The 26,520-nt window shown below is 48.4% G+C and overlaps 1 protein-coding gene across 3 annotated transcripts in view; it reads right to left on the reverse strand.

Moving 5' to 3' along the window:
• The window catches only part of ARHGAP26 (Rho GTPase activating protein 26), a 1,013,198-nt gene that overhangs the window by 291,831 nt on the left and 694,847 nt on the right, over nucleotides 1-26,520 (reverse strand). The gene's annotated exons all lie outside the window — the stretch shown is intronic.

Here is a 26,520-nt window from a genome sequence, read left to right on the forward strand (position 1 = left end):
GGATAGAGTTAAGAACTCGTCAACAATTTCTTCCAAAGACGGTTTCGTACTTCCACATAAACCAACCTATTGTGGTGCCAGTAGCTACTGACACTTTCACTGAGTCACAGTCTCTAGATGTGGTTAGAGCTTTGAAGACTTATGTCGCAAGAACAGCTTGGTTACGGAAAACAGAGGCTCTGTTTGTCCTGTATGCTCCCAGCAAGATTGGGTGTCCTGCTTCTAAGCATACTATTGCACGCTGGATCAGAGGAACGATTCAGTATGCTCATTCTACGGCTGGATTGCCGTTACCTACATCGGTGAAGGCCCATTCTACTAGGAAGGTGGGCTCTTCCTGGGCGGCTGCCCGTGGGGTCTCAGCATTGCAACTTTGCCTTGCAGCTACTTGGTCAGGGTTAAACACTTTTGCTAAATTTTATAATTTTGACACTTTGGCCAATGAGGACCTCAAGTTTGGTCAATTGGTGCTGCAGGGTCATCCGTACTCTCCCGCCCGTACTGGAGCTTTGGTATAAACCCCATGGTCATGAAATGGAGCTCAGCATCCTCTAGGACGTATGAGAAAACAGGATTTTAATACCTACCGTTAAATCCTTTTCTCCTAGTCCGTAGAGGATGCTGGGCGCCCGACCCAGTGCGTACTTTACCTGCAGTTTTGTTCAGTTAGTTACACAAGTGTGTTACATTTGTTTTCAGCATGTTGCTGTAAATGGTTCATGCCTGTTGGCGTGGGTTATGTTGAATGCCATGTTGTGCGGCATGGTTGAGGTGTGAGCTGGTATGAATCTCACCATTAGTATAAAAGTAAATCCTTTCCTCGAAATGTCTGTCTCCCTGGGCACAGTTCCTATAACTGAGGTCTGGAGGAGGGGCATAGAGGCAGGAGCCAGTTCACACCCTTGAAAAGTCTTAAAGTGCCCATGGCTCCTGCGGAACCGTCTATACCCCATGGTCATGAAATGGACCCCAGCATCCTCTACGGACTAGGAGAAAATAAGATTTTACTCACCGGTAAATCTATTTCTCGTAGTCCGTAGTGGATGCTGGGAACTCCGTAAGGACCATGGGGAATAGACGGGCTCCGCAGGAGACAGGGCACTCTAAGAAAGAATTAGGACTCTTGGTGTGCACTGGCTCCTCCCTCTATGTCCCTCCTCCAGACCTCAGTTAAGGAAACTGTGCCCGGAAGAGCTGACATTACAAGGAAAGGATTTTGGAATCCAGGGTAAGACTCATACCAGCCACACCAATCACACCGTATAACTTGTGATAACATACCCAGTCAACAGTATGAACAACAACAGAGCATCAAACAAACGGATGCCAACATAACATAACCCTTAATTAAGCAATAACTATATACAAGCATTGCAGAAGAAGTCTGCACTTGGGACGGGCGCCCAGCATCCACTACGGACTACGAGAAATAGATTTACCGGTGAGTAAAATCTTATTTTCTCTAACGTCCTAGTGGATGCTGGGGATTCCGTAAGGACCATGGGGATTATACCAAAGCTCCCAAACGGGCGGGAGAGTGCGGATGACTCTGCAGCACTGATTGAGCAAACAGGAGGTCCTCCTCAGCCAGGGTATCAAACTTATAGAACTTTGCAAAGGTGTTTGACCCCGACCAAGTAGCTGCTCGGCACAACTGTAATGCCGAGACCCCTCGGGGCAGCCGCCCAAGAAGAGCCCACCTTCCTTGTGGAATGGGCTTTTACTGATTTTGGATGCGGCAATCCAGCCGCAGAATGAGCCTGCTGAATCGTGTTACAGATCCAGCGAGCAATAGTTTGCTTTGAAGCAGGAGCACCCAGCTTGTTGGATGCATACAGGACAAACAGCGAGTCAGTTTTCCTGACTCCAGCCGTTCTGGCTACATAAATCTTCAAAGCCCTGACTACATCTAGTAACTTGGAATCCTCCAAGTCACGAGTAGCCGCAGGTACCACAATAGGTTGGTTCAAATGAAAAGATGACACCACTTTCGGCAGAAATTGCGGACGAGTCCGTAATTCTGCTCTATCCATATGGAAAACCAGATAGGGGCTTTTACATGACAAAGCCCCCAATTCTGACACCCGCCTAGCCGAAGCTAAGGCCAATAGCATGACCACTTTCCTCGTGAGATACTTTAGCTCCACGGTCTTAAGTGGCTCAAACCAGTGAGATTTCAGGAAACTCAACACCACGTTAAGATCCCAAGGTGCCACTGGTGGCACAAAAGGGGGCTGAATATGCAGCACTCCCTTTACAAACGTCTGAACCTCAGGAAGTGAAGCCAGTTCCTTTTGAAAGAAAATGGATAGGGCCGAAATCTGGACCTTTATGGACCCTAATTTTAAGCCCATAGTCACTCCTGACTGTAGGAAGTGCAGGAACCGGCCCAGCTGGAATTCCTCTGTAGGGGCCTTCCTGGCCTCACACCAGGCAACATATTTTCGCCATATATGGTGATAATTTTTGCTGTCACGTCCTTCCTAGCCTTTATCAGCGTAGGAATAACTTCATCCGGAATGCCTTTTTCCGCTAGGATCCTGCGTTCAACCGCCATGCCGTCAAACGCAGCCGCGGTAAGACTTGGAACAGACAGGGCCCCTGTTGCAACAGATCCTGTCTGAGAGGCAGAGGCCATGGGTCCTCTGTGAGCATTTCTTGCAGTTCCGGGTACCAAGTCCTTCTTGGCCAATCCGGAACAATGAGTATTGTTCACACTCCTCTTTTTCTTACGATTCTCAGCACCTTGGGTATGAGAGGAAGAGAAGGAAACACATAGACCGACTGGAACACCCACGGTGTTACTAGTGTGTCCACAGCTATCGCCTGAGGGTCTCTTGACCTGGCGCAATACCTTTGTAGCTTTTTTGTTGAGACGGGATGCCATCATGTCCACCTGTGGCAGTTCCCATCGATTTGTAATCTGAGTGAAGACTTCTTGATGAAGTCCCCACTCTCCCGGGTGGAGGTCGTGCCTGCTGAGGAAGTCTGCTTCCCAGTTGTCCACTCCCGGAATGAACACTGCTGACAGTGCTTGCACGTGATTCTCCGCCCAACGAAGAATTCTGGTGGCTTCCGCCATCGCCACCCTGCTTTTTGTGCCGCCCTGGCAGTTCACATGAGCCACTGCGGTGATGTTGTCTGACTGAATCAGCACCGGTTGGTTGCGAAGCAGAGGCTCCGCTTGACTCAGGGCGTTGTATATGGCCCTTAGTTTCAGGATATTGATGTGCAGACAAGTCTCCTGACTTGACCACAGCCCTTGGAAGTTTCTTCCCTGAGTGACTGCCCCTCATCCTCGGAGGCTTGCATCCGTGGTCACCAGGGCCCAGTCCTGTATGCCGAACCTGCGGCCCTCGAGAAGGTGAGCACTCTGCAGCCACCCCAGAAGAGACACCCTGGCCCTGGGGGATAGGGTGATCAGCCGATGCATCTGAAGATGCGATCCGGACCACTTGTCCAACAGGTCCCACTGAAAGTTCCTCGCATGGAACCTGCCGAAGGGAATGGCTTCGTATGACGCCACTATCTTTCCCAGGACTCGCGTGCATTGATGCACCGACACCTGTTTTGGTTTTAAGAGGTCTCTGACCAGAGTCACGAGCTCCTGAGCCTTCTCCGCCGGGAGAAACACCTTCTTCTGGTCCGTGTCCAGAATCATGCCCAGGAAGGGCAGACGCGTCGTAGGAATCAGCTGCGACTTTGAAATATTCAGAATCCAGCCGTGCTGTTGCAACACTTCCTGAGAGTGTGCTACGCTGATCAGCAACTGCTCTCTGGACCTCGCCTTTATGAGGAGATCGTGCAAGTATGGGATAATTGTGACTCCTTGCTTTTGTAGGAGCACCATCATTTCCGCCATTACCTTGGTAAATATTCTCGATGCCGTGGACAGACCAAACGGCAACGTCTGGAATTAGTAATGACAGTCCTGTACCACAAATCTGAGGTACTCCTGATGAGGTGGATAAATGGGGACAAGCAGGTAAGCATCCTTTATGTCCAGAGACACCATAAAATGCCCCTCTTCCAGGCTTGCAATGACCGCTCTGAGCGATTCCATCTTGAACTTGAACCTTTTCAGGTAAATGTTCAGGGATTTTAAATTCAATATGGGTCTGACCGAACCGTCCGGTTTCGGTACCACAAACATTGTGGAATAGTAACCCCTTCCCTGTTAAAAGAGGGGAACCTTTACCACCACCTGCTGGAGATATAATATGTGAATTGCCGCTAACACTACCTCCCTTTCTATGAGGGAAGCTGGCAGGGCCGATTTTAGGTAACGGTGAGGGGGCATCACTTCGAATTCCAGCTTGTATCCCTGAGACACAATCTGTATAGCCCAGGGATCCACCTGTGAGCAAACCCACTGGTGGCTGAAATTTCGGAGACGCGCCCCCACCGCTCCCGGCTCCACCTGTGGAGCCCCCAGCGTCATGCAGTGGATTTAGTGGAAGCCGGGGAGGACTTCTGTTCCTGGGAACTAGCTGTATTGTGCAGTTTTTTTCCTCTACCCCTGCCTCTGGCAAGAAAGGACGCACCTCTGACTTTCTTGCCTTTTTGTGATCGAAAGGACTGCATTTGGTAATACGGTGCTTTCTTAGGCTGTGAGGAAATATATGGCAAAAAATTTGACTTCCCAGCCGTAGTTGTGGAAACTAGGTCCGAGAGACCGTCCCCAAACAATTCCTCACCCTTATAAGGTAAAACCTCCATGTGCTTTTTTGAGTCGGCATCACCTGTCCATTGCCGAGTCCACAGGACCCTTCTGGCAGAAATCGACATTGCATTTATTCTAGAGCCCAGTAGGCAAATGTCCCTCTGGGCATCCCTCATATATAGGACAGCGTCTTTTATATGCCCCAGGTTCAGAAAAATAGTATACTTGTCCAAGGTATCCAGTTCCTCAGACAGAGTATCTGTCCATGCTGCTACAGCACTACACATCCAGGCCGACGCAATTGCCAGCCTCAGTATGGTACCTGAATGTGTATAAACAGACTTCAGGATACCTTCCTGCTTCCTATCCGCAGGATCCTTTAGGGAGGCCGTATCCTGTGACGGCAGGGCCACCTTCTTAGATAAGCGTGTCAAAGCTTTGTCTACCCTAAGGGAGGATTCCCAGCGTATCCTGTCCGTTGGCGGGAAAGGATACGCCATAAGTAACCTTTTGGGAATCTGCACTTTCCTATCAGGAGAATCCCAAGCTTTTTCACATAACTCATTTAACTCATGTGAAGGGGGAAAAGTCACTTCTTGCCTTTTTTTCCCCCAAACATATAAACCCTCTTGTCAGGGACAGGGTTTACCTCTGAAATGTGCAATACATCCTTCATTGCTATAATCATGTAGCGGATGGCTTTAGCCATTTTAGGCTGCAACTTTGCATCATCGCCATCGACACTGGAGTCAGAATCCGTATCGATATCTGTGTCAACAATTTGGGATAGTGGGCGCTTCTGAGACCCTGACGGCCTCTGCGCTGTAGGATCAGGCATGGGTTGAGACCCTGACTGTCCCAAGGGTTCAGCTTTATCCAACCTTTTATGCAAGGAGTTTACATTATCATTTAACACCTTCCACATATCCATCCAATCAGGTGTCGGCGCCGTCGGCGGAGACACCACATTCAACTGCACCTGCTCTGCTTCCACATAGCCTTCCTCGTCAAACATGTCGACACAATCGTACCGACACACCACACACACAGGGGATGCTCTATTTGAGGACAGGACCCCCACAAGGCCTTTTGGAGAGACAGAGAGAGAGAATGCCAGCACACACCCCAGCGCTATATGACCCAGGAATCACACAGTAACTTAGTGTTTACCCAGTAGCTGCTGTATTAGTGATTTTGCGCTAAATTTATGTGCCCCCCCTCTCTTTTCACCCTCTTTCTACCGTGATTCTGCAGGGGAGAGCCTGGGGAGCTTCCTCTTAGCGGAGCTGTGGAGAGAAAATGGCGCTGATGAGTGCTGAGGAAGAAGCCCCGCCCCCTCAGCGGCAGGCTTCTGTCCCGCGATTTTGTGAAAAATAATGGCGGGGGCTCATGCATATATACAGTGCCCAGCTGTATATATGCTCTATTTTGCCAGGAGGTACTCAATTGCTGCCCAGGGCACCCCCCCCCCCCCCCTGCGCCCAGCACCCTACAGTGACCGGAGTGTGTGGGTTAGTGTGGGAGCAATAGCGCACAGCTGCAGTGCTGTGCGCTACCTCATATGAAGACAGTAGTCTACTGACGCCGATTTTGAAGTCTTCTTGCTTCACTCGCCGGCTTCTGTCTTCTGGCTCTGCGAGGGGGACGGCGGCGCGGCTCCGGGAACGGACGACCAAGAATGATTTCCTGTGTTCGATCCCTCTGGAGCTAATGGTGTCCAGTAGCCTAAGAAGCGCAACCTATCCGCAGTTAGTAGGTTTGCTTCTCTCCCCTCAGTCCCACGTAGCAGAGAGTCTGTTGCCAGCAGATCTCTCTGAAAATAAAAAACCTAACAAAATTCTTTCTTATTAGCAAGCTCAGGAGAGCTCACTAAAATGCACCCAGCTCCGTCCGGGCACAGATTCTAACTGAGGTCTGGAGGAGGGACATAGAGGGAGGAGCCAGTGCACACCAGTAGTCCTAATTCTTTCTTAGAGTGCCCTGTCTCCTGCGGAGCCCGTCTATTCCCCATGGTCCTTACGGAGTCCCCAGCATCCACTAGGACGTTAGAGAAAAGGATTTACCGGTAGGTATTAAAATCCTGTTTTAGGTATTTCTAAAAAAAAAAAAAAAGTATAACTGGAAGCCCTAGCCAAGGCATCCTCACCACTGAGCATGTGTGAGCAGGCATGGCTGGTGTAGCTGCAAAAGTAATCTCAATGCTGCCAGTATCGCAAGGAGCGGACAATCACTCTACCACCTTGGAAAAAAATTCTAGTTGAAGTGGGTAAATCATTTCTATCACTGTTTGTCACAGCTGAAGTTTCTTTTTCCCAATTTAATAAGAAAAACATTTGCATCTATCTTACAATACAATCAACAATAAGTAGTGGGGAAGATCTGTGACCAGTCTTTATAGAAAAGCGCAGAGCATACTGTGGTGCAGAAATGTGGCCAGCCTGTACAGAAAAGTCAGGCACATACTGTGGTACAGAACTGTGGCCAGTCTTTGCAGAAAAGCGCAGAGCATACTGTGGTGCAGAAATGTGGCCAGCCTGTACAGAAAAGTCCGGTACATACTGTGGTACAGAACTGTGGCCAGTCTTTACAGAAAAGCCCAGTACATACTGTGGTGCAGAACTGTGGCCAGCCTGTATAGAAAAGCCCAGAGCATACTGTGGTGCAGAACTGTGGCCAGCCTGTACAGAAAAGCCCCGTACTGTGGCCAGCCTGTACAGTAAAGCCCAGAGCATACTGTGGTGCAGAACTGTGGCCAGCCTGTACAGAAAAGCCCCGAACTGTGGCCAGCCTGTACAGTAAAGCCCCAAACATACTGTGGTACAGAACTGTGGCCAGCCTGTACAGAAAAGCCCTGAACATACTGTGGTACAGAACTGTGGCCAGCATGTACAGAAAAGCACAGACCATATTGTGGTACAGGACTGTGGCCAGCATGTACAGAAAAGCCCAGAGCATACTGTGGTCCAGAACTGTGGCCAGCCTGTACAGTTAAGCCCCAAACATACTGTGGTACAGAACTGTGGCCAGCCTGTACAGAAAAGCCCTGAACATACTGTGGTACAGAACTGTGGCCAGCCTGTACAGAAAAGCCCTGAACATACTGTGGTACAGAACTGTGGCCAGCCTGTAAAGAAAAGCACAGACCATATTGTGGTACAGGACTGTGGCCAGCATGTACAGAAAAGCCCAGAGCATACTGTGGTCCAGAACTGTGGCCAGCCTGTACAGTAAAGCCCCAAACATACTGTGGTCCAGAACTGTGGCCAGCCTGTACAGTAAAGCCCCAAACATACTGTGGTACAGAACTGTGGCCAGCCTGTACAGAAAAGCCCTGAACATACTGTGGTACAGAACTGTGGCCAGCCTGTAAAGAAAAGCACAGACCATATTGTGGTACAGGACTGTGGCCAGCATGTACAGAAAAGCCCAGAGCATACTGTGGTCCAGAACTGTGGCCAGCCTGTACAGTAAAGCCCCAAACATACTGTGGTACAGAACTGTGGCCAGCCTGTACAGAAAAGCCCTGAACATACTGTGGTACAGAACTGTGGCCAGCCTGTAAAGAAAAGCACAGACCATATTGTGGTACAGGACTGTGGCCAGCATGTACAGAAAAGCCCAGAGCATACTGTGGTCCAGAACTGTGGCCAGCCTGCACAAAAAAGCCCAGAGCATATTGTGGTGCAAAACTGTGGCCAGCCTGTAAATAAGGGCCCGGAACATACTGCTCTATGCAGCATTAAATAAAAAATCATAATTAGACAAAAACCTACATAAATAAAATTTTGATAAGAAAATGTAGGGCTCTTCAAGAGCAGACAATATTCGACTGTGGTCATCCCAAAAAGTAGAGTCCTTTGCATACTAAAATCTGACTACATCTAATAATGTGGTGCCAGTGCAGTGTCTATGCCATTATCGGGGGTATGTTCATGCCATAATGGGTATGATCATGCCTCTGGTGCATGTTTAGTACTTTTGACACCTTCTATTCTATCAGCAAAATAGGCATAACTGCATTTGAATCAGGACAAAGGGGTATATGCAATTGCGGACGAATTGCCGAAAATGACGAAAAACTGGTAATTTTTCGACACAAAACACCTGTCGAATTTGATTCGACAATTCAATACAGTACTTTTCGACAAAAAACCTGCGGTTTCATTTTCGACTTTTGGCAATTCGACATTTTTTCAATTCCACATGTCTGCAATGTTAAAATGCGGCTTTTCGACAAAAGTATATTCAATTGAAGAATGTCGATTCGACAACAGTGCTTTTCGACAGTCATTTCGTCAATTTCATTCCGTCTCATTTTTCTGTCGTGATCTATTAATTTTTTTTAAAAACATGTATTTTTTGGTGCTTTTTTATTGCTAATAGCATATCTATTTATATTTGAAGGGATTATCTACTTGGTTTATCTATTTAGGAGCCACAAGTATTATTTCATCGATTTTTTAAAAGAATATATATATTTTTTCTTAATAAATTACTGATGTGCACCGGACATTTTTCGGGTTTTGTGTTTTGGTTTTGGATTCGTTTCCGCGGCCGTGTTTTGGATTCGGACGCGTTTTGGCAAAACCTCACCGAAAATTTTTTATGTCGGATTCGGGTGTGTTTTGGATTCGGGTGTTTTTTTCAAAAAACCCTAAAAAACAAATAAAATCATAGAATTTGGGGGTCATTTTGATCCCATAGTATTATTAACCTCAATTACCATAATTTCCACTCATTTCCCGTCTATTCTGAACACCTCACACTATTATTTTTAGTCCTACAATTTGCACCGAGGTCGCTGGATGGCTAAGCTAAGCAACACAAGTGGCCGACACAAACACCTGGCCCATCTAGGAGTGGCACTGCAGTGTCAGGCAGGATGGCACTTCAAAAAAATAGTCCCCAAACAGCACATGATGCAAAGAAAAAAAGAGGCGCACCAAGGTCGCTGGATGGCTAAGCTAAGCGACACAAGTGGCCGACACAAACACCTGGCCCATCTAGGAGTGGCACTGCAGTGTCAGGCAGGATGGCACTTCAAAAAAATTGTCCCCAAACAGCACATGATGCAAAGAAAAAAAGAGGCGCACCAAGGTCGCTGGATGGCTAAGCTAAGCGACACAAGTGGCCGACACAAACACCTGGCCCATCTAGGAGTGGCACTGCAGTGTCAGGCAGGATGGCACTTCAAAAAAATAGTCCCCAAACAGCACATGATGCAAAGAAAAAAAGAGGCGCACCAAGGTCGCTGGATGGCTAAGCTAAGCGACACAAGTGGCCGACACAAACACCTGGCCCATCTAGGAGCGGCACTGCAGTGTCAGGCAGGATGTCACTTCAAAAAAATTGTCCCCAAACAGCACATGATGCAAAGAAAAAAAGAGGCGCACCAAGGTCGCTGGATGGCTAAGCTAAGCGACACAAGTGGCCGACACAAACACCTGGCCCATCTAGGAGTGGCAATGCAGTGTCAGGCAGGATGGCACTTCAAAAAAATAGTCCCCAAACAGCACATGATGCAAAGAAAAAAAGAGGCGCACCAAGGTCGCTGGATGGCTAAGCTAAGCGACACAAGTGGCCGACACAAACACCTGGCCCATCTAGGAGTGGCACTGCAGTGTCAGGCAGGATGGCACTTCAAAAAAATAGTCCCCAAACAGCACATGATGCAAAGAAAAATGAAAGAAAAAAGAGGTGCAAGATGGAATTGTCCTTGGGCCCTCCCACCCACCCTTATGTTGTATAAACAGGACATGCACACTTTAACGAACCCATCATTTCAGTGACAGGGTCTGCCACACGACTGTGACTGAAATGACTGGTTGGTTTGGGCCCCCACCAAAAAAGAAGCAATCAATCTCTCCTTGCACAAACTGGCTCTACAGAGGCAAGATGTCCACCTCATCATCATCCTCCGATTCCTCACCCCTTTCACTGTGTACATCCCCCTCCTCACAGATTATTAATTCATCCCCACTGGAATCCACCATCTCAGGTCCCTGTGTACTTTCTGGAGGCAATTGCTGCTGGTGAATGTCTCCACGGAGGAATTGATTATAATTCATTTTGATGAACATCATCTTCTCCACATTTTCTGGAAGTAACCTCGTACGCCGATTGCTGACAAGGTGAGCGGCTGCACTAAACACTCTTTCGGAGTACACACTGGAGGGAGGGCAATTTAGGTAGAATAAAGCCAGTTTGTGCAAGGGCCTCCAAATTGCCTCTTTTTCCTGCCAGTATACGTACGGACTGTCTGACGTGCCTACTTGGATGCGGTCACTCATATAATCCTCCACCATTCTTTCAATGGTGACAGAATCATATGCAGTGACAGTAGACGACATGTCAGTAATCGTTGGCAGGTCCTTCAGTCCGCACCAGATGTCAGCACTCGCTCCAGACTGCCCTGCATCACCGCCAGCGGGTGGGCTCGGAATTCTTAGCCTTTTCCTCGCACCCCCAGTTGCGGGAGAATGTGAAGGAGGAGATGTTGACGGGTCACGTTCCGCTTGACTTGACAATTTTCTCACCAGCAGGTCTTTGAACCTCTGCAGACTTGTGTCTGCCGGAAAGAGAGATACAACGTAGGTTTTAAATCTAGGATCGAGCACGGTGGCCAAAATGTAGTGCTCTGATTTCAACAGATTGACCACCCGTGAATCCTGGTTAAGCGAATTAAGGGCTCCATCCACAAGTCCCACATGCCTAGCGGAATCGCTCTGTTTTAGCTCCTCCTTCAATGTCTCCAGCTTCTTCTGCAAAAGCCTGATGAGGGGAATGACCTGACTCAGGCTGGCAGTGTCTGAACTGACTTCACGTGTGGCAAGTTCAAAGGGTTGCAGAACCTTGCACAACGTTGAAATCATTCTCCACTGCGCTTGAGTCAGGTGCATTCCCCCTCCTTTGCCTATATCGTGGGCAGATGTATAGGCTTGAATGGCCTTTTGCTGCTCCTCCATCCTCTGAAGCATATAGAGGATTGAATTCCACCTCGTTACCACCTCTTGCTTCAGATGATGGCAGGGCAGGTTCAGGAATGTTTGGTGGTGCTCCAGTCTTCTGTACGCGGTGCCTAAATGCCGGAAGTGGCCCGCAATTCTTCGGGCCACCGACAGCATCTCTTGCACGCCCCTGTCGTTTTTTAAATAATTCTGCACCACCAAATTCAATGTATGTGCAAAACATGGGACATGCTGGAATTTGCCCAGATGTAATGCACGCACAATATTGCTGGCGTTGTCCGATGTCACAAATCCCCAGGAGAGTCCAATTGGGGTAAGCCATTCTGCGATGATCTTCCTCAGTTCCCGTAAGAGGTTGTCAGCTGTGTGCCTCTTATGGAAAGCGGTGATACAAAGCGTAGCCTGCCTAGGAACGAGTTGGCGTTTGCGAGATGCTGCTACTGGTGCCGCCGCTGCTGTTCTTGCTGCGGGAGGCAATACATCTACCCAGTGGGCTGTCACAGTCATATAGTCCTGAGTCTGCCATGCTCCACTTGTCCACATGTCCGTGGTTAAGTGGACATTGGGTACAACTGCATTTTTTAGGACACTGGTGAGTCTTTTTCTGAGGTCTGTGTACATTTTCGGTATCGCCTGCCTAGAGAAATGGAACCTAGATGGTATTTGGTACCGGGGACACAGTACCTCAATCAAGTCTATAGTTGCCTCTGAATTAACGATGGATACCGGAACCACGTTTCTCACCGCCCAGGCTGCCAAGGCCTGAGTTATCTGCTTTGCAGCAGGATGACTGCTGTGATATTTCATCTTCCTCGCAAAGGACTGTTGGACAGTCAATTGCTTACTGGAAGTAGTACAAGTGGTCTTCCGACTTCCCCTCTGGGATGACGATCGACTCCCAGCAGCAACAACAGCAGCGCCAGCAGCAGTAGGCGTTACACTCAAGGATGCATCGGAGGAATCCCAGGCAGGAGAGGACTCGTCAGACTTGACAGTGACATGGCCTGCAGGACTATTGGCTTTCCTGGGTAAGGAGGAAATTGACACTGAGGGAGTTGGTGGTGTGGTTTGCAGGAGCTTGGTTACAAGAGGAAGGGATTTAGTGGTCAGTGGACTGCTTCCGCTGTCATCCAAAGTTTTTGAACTTGTCACTGACTTATGATGAATGCGCTGCAGGTGACGTATAAGGGAGGATGTTCCGAGGTGGTTAACGTCCTTACCCCTACTTATTACAGCTTGACAAAGGCAACACACGGCTTGACACCTGTTGTCCGCATTTGTGTTGAAATAATTCCACACCGAAGAGGTGATTTTTTTTGTATTTTGACCAGGCATGTCAATGGCCATATTCGCCCCACGGACAACAGGTGTCTCCCCGGGTGCCTGACTTAAACAAACCACCTCACCATCAGAATCCTCCTTGTCAATTTCCTCCCCAGCGCCAGCAACACCCATATCCTCATCCTGGTGTACTTCAATACTGACATCTTCAATTTGACTATCAGGAACTGGACTGCGGGTGCTCCTTCCAGCACTTGCAGGGGGCGTGCAAATGGTGGAAGGCGCAAGCTCTTCCCGTCCAGTGTTGGGAAGGTCAGGCATCGCAACCGACACAATTGGACTCTCCTTGGGGATTTGTGATTTAGAAGAACGCACAGTTCTTTGCTGTGCTTTTGCCAGCTTAAGTCTTTTCATGTTTCTAGCGAGAGGATGAGTGCTTCCATCCTCATGTGAAGCTGAACCACTAGCCATGAACATAGGCCAGGGCCTCAGCCATTCCTTGCCACTACGTGTCGTAAATGTCATATTGGCAAGTTTACGATTCTCCTCAGACGCTTTCAATTTAGATTTTTGGGTCATTTTACTGAACTTTTGTTTTTTGGATTTTACATGCTCTCTACTATGACATTGGGCATCGGCCTTGGCAGACGACGTTGATGGCATTTCATCGTCTCGGCAATGACTAGTGGCAGCAGCTTCAGCACGAGGTGGAAGTGGATCTTGATCTTTCCCTATTTTACCCTCCACATTTTTGTTCTCCATTTTTTAATGTGTGGAATTATATGCCAGTATTAATAGCAATGGCCTACTACTATATATACTGCGCACAACTAAAATGCACCACAGGTATAGAATGTTGATGGATAGTATACTTAATGACGTCACAGAGGTAGGCACAGCAGTGGCCTTCCGTATCGTACTGCTATACATAGTATACTGGTGGTCACTGTGTCAGCAAACTGCAAAACTAAAATGCACCACAGGTATAGAATGTAGATGGATAGTATACTTAATGACGACACAGAGGTAGGCACAGCAGTGGCCTTCCGTATCGTACTGCTATACATAGTATACTGGTGGTCACTGTGTCAGCAAACTGCAAAACTAAAATGCACCACAGGTATAGAATGTAGATGGATAGTATACTTAATGACGACATAGAGGTAGGCACAGCAGTGGCCTTCCGTATCGTCCCCACAATAAAGCAGCACACTGAGCACAGATATGGAGTGTTTTTCAGGCAGACAACGTATACTGGTGGTCACTGTCAGCAAAACTCTGCACTGTACTCCTGCTATATAATACAGCTGCTCCCCAGTCCCCACAATTAAGCAGTGTGAGCACAGATATATTATGCAGCACACTGAGCACAGATATGGAGCGTTTTTTTCAGGCAGAGAACGGATAAAACTGGTGGTCACTTATCAGCAAAAAACTCTGCACTGTACTCCTCCTAACAGCTACTCCCCAGTCCTCCCCACAATTAAGCAATAAAGCAATCAAGTTCAACAATAAACGGAGAGGACGCCAGCCACGTCCTCTCCCTATCATCTCCAATGCACGAGTGAAAATGGCGGCGACGCGCGGCTGCTTATATAGAATCCGAATCTCGCGAGAATCCAACAGCGGGATGATGACGATTGGGCGCGCTCGGGTTAGCCGAGCAAGGCGGGAAGGTTTGCATGCAGGCCAATCTAGCGGGTCGCTCACTTCACCCGCTGGGTGAAATGAGCGCCCCCCCGTCTCCCCCCACACGCTCAGCACAGATCGCGCTGTGCTGAGCGGCAGGAGAGATGTGTGCTGAGCGGTTCGCTCAGCACACATCTCTCCTGCATCGGCCCGTGGGTACTGGGCTTAAGAGCTGACTGCTTGAGTTATCCTGTGTGTACCAAATTCATAGCTGCCTGACTTGAAGATATCTAACAGGTAAGTAACTTTATAGTTTATCTGGAAAGCAAATATATTGCCACATGTGACCTTCACATGGAAGTCGTCCGGCAGGAGTGATTTTTTTTTTTTTTTGTACTGTAAGACTCACCAATATCTTATGGGGACCGTTTCTAGCAGTAGTACAGTATGTGGCCTTGCACAATGCTGCTAGTCTGCCTGTTTTACAAAATGACTCTTCTTGATGAGCAATAACATACGCAATTGTCTATAAAGTGTACATACACTGCCTCTAAAAATACATAACGGAACAAATAAACGGTCATAAACTCACTACAAGTATAGCAAGGTCATATTTTCAAATAGCAGACAACGTACAATATTATTTTTATCATTGAAATTTTCCTGTGCAAAACAATATTGCCCTGTATGAGACATTATATTATAAGAGTGTACAAATTATTTTATATTGATATTAGAGACATACAATAGGCAGACTGTATGAAGTCAGGTTACAATGACCTTTTATAGTGAACTGTGGATAAAGTCTCTTCATGCACAGAAGCATCTTATTATCATAGTTCTGTACTTTATCACTAATGTAATATCATTGCTCTGCTTTTAAATTAAAAACATGCATATATGTATGTAATCAGAAATTGAAAACCAACAATATTTATGTTGTACATAGTTATGATGTGCTAAGAGCACCAGGTTTTGTTTTTATTCTGCTTCTATTTCACTTACATTATTTGAACTAATGTAAACTATGTTAATGGGTTTATTGTCACTTTAAACAGATATTTCTATCAATTTCTGTTGTGTATTGTGGTAAACATATCGCATCTAATCACCGTTCACTTCCACAGTTAAAATGTGATGACAGTGGGAGTGAGTGAGTGAGGGAGTGAGTGACTGAAGGAAGGAATCTCAATGCACAAATCTACGGGTGCAACCCTGTTGTATTCTCCGGGTTCACTACGATCTGCCGGCGGCCGGCCTCCCGGCGACCAGCATACCGGCGCCGGGAGGCCGGCCGCCGGCTTACCGACAGTGTGGCGAGCGCAAATGAGCCCCTTGCGGGCTCGCTGCGCGCGCCACACTATTTTATTCTCCCTCCAGGGGGGTCGTGGACCCCCACGAGGGAGAATAAGTGTCGGTATGCCGGCTGTCGCCGGGAGCCCGACCGCCGGCATACTGAAGACCACCTGTATTCTCCATGTCAGGTGCCATAAAATACAAGACATTAATCTTTACTAGCAGCTGAGGGGTATAACTAGGTGGTAAAGGGATGTTTAAATGTAGACCAGGGCCGGAGCTAGGGTGTTCGGCACCCCACTGCAAACTATAAATTTGCGCCCTCCCATACTTTACAAAGGGACAGCGCACATAAAGCCCCCTGCAGTAGTGACGCTTACACACATAACGCCCCTGTACCAGTGCCGCTTACACACGTAATGCCCCCTTTATCAGTGACGCTTACACACGTAACGCCCCCTGTAGCAGAGACGCTTACACACGTAACGCCCCCTGCACCAGTGACGCTTACACACAAAGCCCCCTGTACCAGTTACGTTTACACACGTAGTACCAGTGACACTTGCACGCGTAAAGCCCCCTGTAGTAGTGACACTTGCATACGTAACGCTCCCTGTAGTAGTGACGCTTGCATATGTAACGCCCCCTATACCAGTGATACTAACACACATAACGCCCCCTGTACCAGTCACTGGTACAGGGGGCGATATGTGTGTTTGAGTCACAGGGGGCTTGCACACGTAACGCCCCCTGTACCAGTGATGCTTGCACGCGTAACACCCCCTGTACCAGAGACGCTTACACACGTAACGCTCCCTGTAGCAGTGACGCTTGCACATGTAACGCCCCCTGTACCAGTGCCGCTTACACAGATTATGACGCAGTCACACTTACACACACAGATATACACACCACAGACACATACATACTGTACATACATTACACACATACACAGTCACACATATATACAGTATACACTGACACTGTATATACACACTTTCATTCACTCACTGTCTTTCCAGACACTTACCTAAGGAAGTCTGGCTGGCCGGTCCTGTATCAGCTCATCCTCCTGATGCAGCCTGGACCCGTGTAGCCCTGCCCCTTGTTCCCATGTAGCCCCGCCCCTTTTAGGTCCGTGCACTGCCACAAGGGAGGGGAAGAGGAGGCTTCGTGCTGCCGGCACCGCTGCCTGTCAGAGTGTGACAGGTGCAGCAGCTGGCAGCAGCAGGGGGGACAGGACGGCGCAGCATAGGAATGAAGAGCAGGAAGAGCACCTCCCCTTCTTGGCGCCTCCCTGCACTGCATCCCTTTGCTGAGCGGCTAGCGCCGGGCCTGATGTAGACAAAACCAAGTGGCAGGCTAAGAAGAGTTGTGTATAGGTGTAGAAACGCAGACAGACAAAGCCCTTGCACTAAGGAGAGGGCTGGTGTGACTGCACACTAATAGTGATGACCGCTACGAAATCAAGTGCATGGATATGGGCAGTGAGCGCAGCCCAACAATACATTCCCATCCGCGCACGCTAAGTGGGTGTAACTGCATCCAACTCCACCTTTATGTTATATAGATGTGCTCTCATACATTATCACTGCAGTTGTGCCAAGTCCCATGTGACTCTAGCACTGGGCTTCTTTTTTCTGTCTTTTTACTCAAGATAAGTCTTAAGGTGGGTACACACTAATAGATATATCTGCAGATCAATTGATCTGCAGATATATCTATGTACGGATCGGGCAGTGCGCTGTGCATGCACACTGCCCGATCCGTCGGGGGACTGACGTCATGAACTGGGCGGGCGTGTACACATGCCCACCCAGTTCACCTGTCAATCACCGCAGCATGTGTACGGGCGGTCGGACGACCGCCCCGTACACACACAGCGACGCGCCAATATATCGGTAGATATATTGGCCATCGGCTGTGCTGCGCGGCCGACGCGATACGTCTGTGAACGACGGAGTTCACAGACGTATCGGCCATACACACTGGCCGACGGACCCGCGATATATCGGCCGTTCAAGAGAACGGCCGATATATAGACCAGTGTGTACGGGCCTTTAGTCGCAATGTGATGCAGCTAGGATGTACCAGGAGACTGTGCGGATTCATCTGAAATGCCACACTTGTATATCTATGTGCTACTGAGTGTGAATCTGTATACGAATTGCTACAATGCAGTGTCCGCGGCTTTTTAAAAGCCACGTTCTATTGTGCTATGTATACAGACTCCGTGGCATTGCATTGCGGCTTAGCTGCATTTTGGGGTAAAATGATGCAAAAAAGACGCCCAGTGCTAGCAGACACACAGGACCTGGCAGCTCACTAGCGGTAGGCAGCTAACGTTACATGGTGTATTAAGGCTAGCTGTATGAGTACACATTGGTAGATACAGTGTGAAACTAACGTTCAGATGTTCAGAATTTAAGCGGTTTATGAGGTAACTCCTCTTCAGTATATTAGGTTTTATATACATGGTTGAGTAACATTATTATGACCATCGACTAATATCTAGAGCACAGGTTCTCAAACTCGGTCCTCAGGACCCCACACAGTGCATGTTTTGCAGGTCTCCTCACAGACTCACAAGTTAAATAATTAGCTCCACATGTGGACCTTTAAAATGTGTCAGTGAGTAATTAATACACCTGTGCACCTGCTGGGTTACCTGCAAAACATGCACTGTGTGGGGTCCTGAGGACCGAGTTTGAGAACCTGTGATCTAGAGTAACCGCAGTGTGCAGCATGGACAAGAGCCAGATGGGCTGAACTGTCCTTTTAGACACACATCTGGTAGCCCTCAGATTCATTTTCGATGGTGAGCTGCTCCACTGTAGCATGTCGGTCGCATATTATATATATATATATATATGAAGTGTGGCTATTAAATAGAGAGACTATCTATAAAATTAAACCATACTGCATGAGTAAAAAGGGAGTGGGGAAACACTGCCCATGGACTATTCCAAAATGATTTTGCAAGTTTCACCCCTCATGCAAAGATAGTTTGCTATCACACAGCGTACGCATTGCGTCACTTCTGCCTTATGGAATCCTGGTGAAGTACCAGACTCTCTATAGGGTCTGTGACTGTTGATTAATATAGACAGTGATCACTTGACAGACTTTAAGGAAGCTTTTCCCGCCTACCAGTACTAAGTGCCTCCTCCATCTTCCACATTGACGCAGAGCAGAAGTGACAAGGATATCCCAGGATTCCGGAAGGCGGAAGTGACACGGTGCATTCTGCCGCCTTTTATTATAAACTGTATACCTGTGTTCTACCACATCCCTAGGATTCCATAAGACGGAAGTGACACAATGCGTTTCAGCTGCGTTCCACCGTTGTTTATGGTGTATAGCTTATTTTTTTTTAAATGTTTTCTGTTTTTGTCTACTATATTTCATCAATATATGTAAACATACTAGTATGTACACAGTAATGTGATTTATTATCCGTGGTGCATCCCCGTAATAGCTCTTTTAAAATTACAGTATGTATGATTTTTGTGACGTCCTGTTCCCTAGGACAGGAAGTGATATCATTAGCTTTGGACCACATCTGGCCTTCATCTTTAATCACCAACTAGCTATAAATATGTCCTACTGACCCTGTATCAATATCCCCTTGATGAAGACTCCAAGCTGAGATGAAACACGTTGGGACGTACTGCATTGGACAGATAAGCCTATGTTTTTATTTACTGTATGTGTGTTACTAGCTATGTGCTTTTTATTGCGGAATTAAAACTGTGTTGTTGTTGTTTTTTCTGTTTTTTTTTAAAGAAAGGTACCTGAAGTGAAGGACTTTTTTAACACTTTATTTATTTGTTTAAATGTTTTTATACATGAGGTTCACAAATACACATTTGTATTGGTTTCAATCCGCCACTCACATGTAACGAGGAGTGTTTTCAAAATGATTTATATTTCATTTTAGTGTTACCAAGAGTACTCATGCACCTTAAATATTTATAAAGATATGTCCTCACATATCTTTGCTGAAAAAATAAGAATTTACTTACCGATAATTCTATTTCTCGTAGTCCGTAGTGGATGCTGGGAACTCCGTAAGGACCATGGGGAATAGCGGCTCCGCAGGAGACTGGGCACATCTAAAGAAAGCTTTAGGACTATCTGGTGTGCACTGGCTCCTCCCCCTATGACCCTCCTCCAAGCCTCAGTTAGGATACTGTGCCCGGACGAGCGTACACAATAAGGAAGGATTTTGAATCCCGGGTAAGACTCATACCAGCCACCCAATCACACCGTACAACTTGTGATATGAAACCCAGTTAACAGCATGATAACAGAGGAGCCTCTGAATAGATGGCTCACAACAAGAACCCGATTAGTTAACAATAACTATGTACAAGTATTGCAGACAATCCGCACTTGGAATGGGCGCCCAGCATCCACTACGGACTACGAGAAATAGAATTATCGGTAAGTAAATTCTTATTTTCTCTGACGTCCTAGTGGATGCTGGGAACTCCGTAAGGACCATGGGGATTATACCAAAGCTCCCAAACGGGCGGGAGAGTGCGGATGACTCTGCAGCACCGAATGAGAGAACTCCAGGTCCTCCTCAGCCAGGGTATCAATTCGTAGAATTTTGCAAACGTGTTTGCCCCTGACCAAGTAGCTGCTCGGCAAAGTTGTAAAGCCGAGACCCCTCGGGCAGCCGCCCAAGATGAGCCCACCGTCCTTGTGGAATGGGCTTTTATTGATTTAGGCTGCGGTAATCCTACCGCAGAATGCGCCAGCTGAATAGTGCTACAAAACCAGCGCGCAATAGACTGCCTAGAAGCAGGAGCACCCAGCTTGTTGGGTGCCATCAGGATAAACAGCGAGTCAGTTTTCCTGACTCCAGCCGTCCTGGAAAAATAAAATTTACAGGGCTCTGACTACATCCAGCAACTTGGAATCCTCCAAGTCCCCAGTAGCCGCAGGCACCACAATAGGTTGGTTCAAGTGAAAACCTGAGACCACCTTCGGGAGAAACTGAGGACGAGTCCTCAACTCTGCCCTATCCATACAGAAAATCAGATAAGGCCTTTTACATGACAAAGCCGCCAATTCTGACACACGCCTGGCCAAGGCCAAGGCCAACAGCATGACCACTTTCCACGCGAGATACTTTAGCTCCATGGTTTTAAGTGGCTCAACCAATGCGACATTAGGAAATCCAACACCACGTTGAGATCCAAAAAGTGCCACAGGAGGCACAAAAGGAGGCTGAATATGTAGTACTCCTTTAACCAAAGTCTGAACTTCAGGCAGTGAAGCCAGTTTTTTCTGGAAGAAAATCGACAGAGCCGAAATCTGGACCTTGATGGACCCCAATTTGAGGCCCAAACGTCACCCCTGCTTGCCGGAAGTGCAGGAATCGACATAGTTGAAATTCCTCCGTCGGGGCCTTCATGGCCTCCCACCAAGCAACAAATTTTCGCCAAACGCGGCGATAATGTCTTGCGGTGACATCCTTCCTGGCTATGATCAGGGTAGGGATGACTTCCTTCGGAATACCCTTTTCCTTTAGGATCCGGTGTTCTACCGCCATGCCGTCAAACGCAGCCGCGGTAAGTCTTGGAACAGACAGGGTCCCTGCTGCAGCAGGTCTTGTCTGAGCGGCAGAGGCCAAGGGTCCTCTGCCAGCATCTCTTGAAGTTCCGGGTACCAAGCTCTTCATGGCCAATCCGGAACCCCGAGTATGGTTTTCACTCCTCGCCTTCTTATTATTCTCAGTACCTTGGGTATGAGAGGTAGAGGAGGAGGCACATAAACCGACTGGTACACCCACGGTGTCACTAGAGCATCCCCAGCGATCGCCTGAGGGTCCCTTGACCTGGCGCAATATCTTTTCAACTTCTTGTTGAGACGGGACGCCATCATGTCCACCCGTGGTCATTCCCAACGGTTTACCCGCATTTGGAAAACTTCTGGATGAAGTCCCCATTCTCCTGGGTGTAGGTCGCCCATCGGAGAATCCTTGTGGCTTCTGCCATCGCCATCCTGCTTCTTGTGCCGCCCTGCCTGTGTACATGGGCGACCGCCGTGATGTCGTCTGATTGGATCAGTACCGGCTGGTTCTGAAGCAGGGGCCTTGCTTGTCTTAGGGCATTGTAAATGGCCCTTAGCTGCAGAATATTTATGTGAAGCGAAATCTCCTTGGAAATTTCTTCCCTGTGTGACTGCACCCCAGCCCCGAAGGCTGGCATCCGTGGTCACCAGGACCCAGTCCTGTATTCCGAATCTGCGGCCCACTAGTAGATGAGCCCTCTGCAGCCACCACAGCAGCGACACCCTGTTTCTTGCTGACAGGGTTATCCGCTGTTGTATCTGTACATGGGACCCGGACCATTAGTCCCACAGGTCCCACTGGAACGTCCTTGCGTGGAGTCTTCCGAATGGAATTATGCTTCGTACGAAGCTACCATTTTTCCCAGGACTCGTGTGCATTGATGTACCGACACCTGTCCTGGTTTTAGGATGTCTCTGACTAGAGATGACAACTCCTCGGCTTTTTACACTGGAAGAAACACTCTTTTCTGGTCTGCGTTCAGAAACATTCCCAGGAACAGAAGACGTGTCGTCGGGACCAGCTGTGACTTTGGAATATTGAGAATCCAGTCGTGCTGTTGTAGCACTTCCCGAGAGAGTGCTACCGCCACTACCAACTGTTCTTTGGACCTCGCCTTTATCAGGAGATCGTCCAAGTACGGGATAATAAAAACTTCCTTCTTGTGAAGGAGTATCATCACTTCGGCCATTACCTAGGTAAAGACCTTCGGTGCCGTGGACAACTCCAACGGCCGCGTCTGGAACTGATAGTGACAGTCCTGTACCACATATCTGAAGTACTCCTGGTGAGGGGGGGGGAATGGGGACATGCAGGTACGCATCCTTGATGTCCAGGGAGACCCTGTAATCCCCCTCGTCCAGGCTCGTAATAAGCGCCCTGAGCGATTCCATCTTGAACTTGAATCTTCTGATATAAAAGTTCAAGTATTTTAATTTCAAGATGGGTCTCACCGAACCGTTGCGGTACCACAACCACTGTGGAATAGTAACCCCTTCCTTGCTGAAGGAGGGGCACCTTGACAATCACTTGTTGTGATTATAGTGTTGAATATCCACCAACACCGTCTCCCTGGCAGAGGGAGGTGCCGGTAAGGCAGATTTTAGGAAACGGCGGGGGGAAGAACGTCTCGAACTCCAGCCTGTACCCCTGAGATACTACTTGAAGGACCCAGGGATCTATGTGAGAGAGCCCACTGTCCGCTGAAATATCTGAGACGGGCCCCCACCGTACCCGGGTCCGCCTGAGCAGCCCCAGCACCATGCTGTGGCCCTACCGGACGCAGGGAGGACTTCTGCTCTTGGGAACTAGCTGTGTGTTGCAGCTTTTTTCCTCTACCTTTGCCTCTCGGCAGAAAGGATGAGCCTCTAGCCCACTTGTTTTTCTGGGGCCGAAAGGACTGTACTTGATGATACGGTGCTTTCTTTTGTTGTGGGGTAGCCTGTGGCAAAAAAATTAATTTCCCAGCAGTAGCTGTGGAAACGAGGTCTGAAAAACTATCCCCAAACAGTTTTACCCCCTTATAGGGCAACTTCCATGTGCCGATTCGAGTCGGCATCGCCTGACCATTGCCAAGTCCATAACCCCCGTCTGGCGGCAATGGACCTAGCGCTTATTTTTGATGCCAGCCGGCAAATATCCCTCTGTGCATCACGCATGTATAAGACCACGTCTTTTATATGCTCTATTTTCAGCAAAATACTGTCCCTATCCATAGTTATTTTCCGACAGGGAATCTGACCACGCAGCGGGAGCACTGCCCATCCATGCCGAAGCAACGGCTGGTCGCAATATAATGCCCTAGTGTGTGACCATATCTTATAGGGTAACCTCCTGCTTTCTATCAGCAGGTTCCTTCAGGGCGGCCGTACCCGAAGACGGTAGTGCCACCTTTTTTGATAAGCGTGTAAGCGCTGTATCTACCCTATGGGGTGTTTCCCCGCGTGACCTATCCTCTGGCGGGAAAAGGTACGCTGCCAATAACCGTTGTAGAAATTATCAATTTCTTACCGGGGGAAGACCACTCTTCCTCACACACCTCATTTAATTTCTCAGATGCAGGAAAAACTACTAATAGTTTTCTCTCACCAAACACAATACCCTTTTATGTGGTACCTGGGGTATAATCATAAATGTGTAATACATTTTTCATTGTCTCAATCCTGTAACGGGTGGACCTATTTGGAGGGTACACCAGTCTCATCGATGTCGACACTGGAGTCAGTGTCCGTGTCGACATCTGTGTCTGTTATCTGAGGTAGCGGGCGATTTTAGAGCCCCCCATGACATTTGAGACGCTGGAACAGGCACAAGCTGAGTAGCCGGCTGTTCCGTGTCGTCGGCCTTTTATGTAAGGAGTTGACACTTTCACGTAATCCTTCCATAAGTTCAACCACACCGGTGTCGACCCCGCAGGGGGTGACAACATATTTACAGGCATTCGCTCCGCCTCCACCTCATTATCCTCCACATACCTGTCGACACAGCCGTACCGACACACAGCACACACACAGGGAATGCTCTGATAGAGGACAGGACCCCACAAAGCCCTTTGGGGAGACAGAGGGAGAGTATGCCAGCACACACCAGGGCGCTATATATCACAGGGATAGCACCTATAAAAAAGTGTTTTCCCTTATAGCTGCCTATATTTGTATACTGCGCCTAAATTGTGCCCCCCCCCTCTCTTTTTAACCCTTTCTGTAGTGTATTAACTGCAGGGGAGAGCCAGGGAGTTTCCCTCCAACGGAGCTGTGAGGGAAAAATGGCGCCAGTGTGCTGAGGAGATAGGCTCCGCCCCTTTTTTGTGGACTTTTCTCCCGCATTTTTATGGAATCTGGCAGGGGTTAATATACATCCATATAGCCCTGGGGGTTATATGTGATGTATTTTTGCCAGCCAAGGTGTTTATATTGCTGCTCAGGGCGCCCCCCCCAGCGCCCTGCACCCTCAGTGACCGGAGTGTGTGGTGTGCATGAGGAGCAATGGCGCACAGCTGCAGTGCTGTGCGCTACCTTGGTGAAGACTGATGTCTTCTGCCGCCGATTTTCCGGACCTCTTCTTGCTTCTGGCTCTGTAAGGGGGCCGGCGGCGCGGCTCTGGGACCGGACTCCGAGGCTGGGCCTGTGTTCGGTCCCTCTGGAGCTAATGGTGTCCAGTAGCCTAAGAAGCCCAAGCTGGCTGCAAGCAGGCAGGTTCGCTTCTTCTCCCCTTAGTCCCTCGATGCAGTGAGCCTGTTGCCAGCAGGTCTCACTGAAAATAAAAAACCTAAAACTAACTTTTTCTAAGAAGCTCAGGAGAGCTCCTAGATTGCACCCTGCTCGGTCGGGCACAAAAATCTAACTGAGGCTTGGAGGAGGGTCATAGGGGGAGGAGCCAGTGCACACCAGATAGTCCTAAAGCTTTCTTTAGATGTGCCCAGTCTCCTGCGGAGCCGCTATTCCCCATGGTCCTTACGGAGTTCCCAGCATCCACTAGGACGTCAGAGAAATACAGCATGGCGTGGCATTGCCACGATGTGTACACATCACAGGGACGCGCATCACCACCACCTCCTACATATGTATGTCAGCGGGAGTGTCCTACTCCCACTGCCTGCGATCGCATTGCGACTTTGTGCATACTGTAGTGGTCTTTCTTTCCAGTGGCAACATCAAGCAGCTGGTTAAGAGTCTCTGGCTCATTGTAAAATCAGACGGTGATTTGGATTTGCAGAATGTGGCTATCATGCCCAGTTATACCAGGGGGCGGAACATTCGTGAATGGGTTGTAAAGACCAATACAATGGAAATAAGAAAGGCCCCTTTGGGAACTCCGTTTCTTGCACAGAAGAACGGATGTGTTAAATGTCTGTGTTGTACAACTTGCCGTCATCTCAACACTGGGGATAGTGTCACTCATATAGTGGTATAAGATTATTATTCGCCACAGAGTCACCTGTACTACACAATTTGTGGTTTATTTGATTACTTGCCCCTGAGTTATGTGGGTAAGACAGATTATACCCTCACAGAACGCACAACAGCACAAAGACATGCCATCAGAAGTGCCATTAGTTCGGGCCATAGTGAGCAGCCAGTGTCACGTCATTTTGCTATGGCTGGCCATAGTCTAGCCACTTTTAAATACATGATTATTGATCATATTCCTCCCAGTTTCAGAGGTGGTGATAGATCGCTCAGATTATTGAAGTCAGGGGCGCTTTAAGAGAGGAGGAGGCCCGAGTGCAGCCTTCTCCGTTTGGGCCCCCTCCTCTCTGTCGGCAGTGCTGAGAGTCTGAGCACTAGAGCGCTCATACTCTACTGCGCATGCACAGATCTCCAGGAAAATGGCGCTGCGGCCATTTTCTCTGAGATTTCTCTACTGCGCATGCGCAGAACTCTGTGAAAATGGCCGCTGGGCCATTTTCACACAGTTTTAATACTGCCGTGGACATCGCCGCGGGACTCCGGAGGGGTGAGTATTCAGAAGATGGGTGCGTGTGCGGTGGGGGCGCCCTCTGTACTCAGAGGCACGTGTGCACCGCACACACTGCACCCATTATAGAAACGCCAGTGATCGAAGTGTGAATCAAGGTGGGTACCCTTACACCTAGGGGTATT

Source organism: Pseudophryne corroboree, chromosome 6 (genome assembly GCF_028390025.1).
Source record: "Pseudophryne corroboree isolate aPseCor3 chromosome 6, aPseCor3.hap2, whole genome shotgun sequence".
NCBI classification, from domain to species: Eukaryota; Metazoa; Chordata; class Amphibia; order Anura; family Myobatrachidae; genus Pseudophryne; species Pseudophryne corroboree.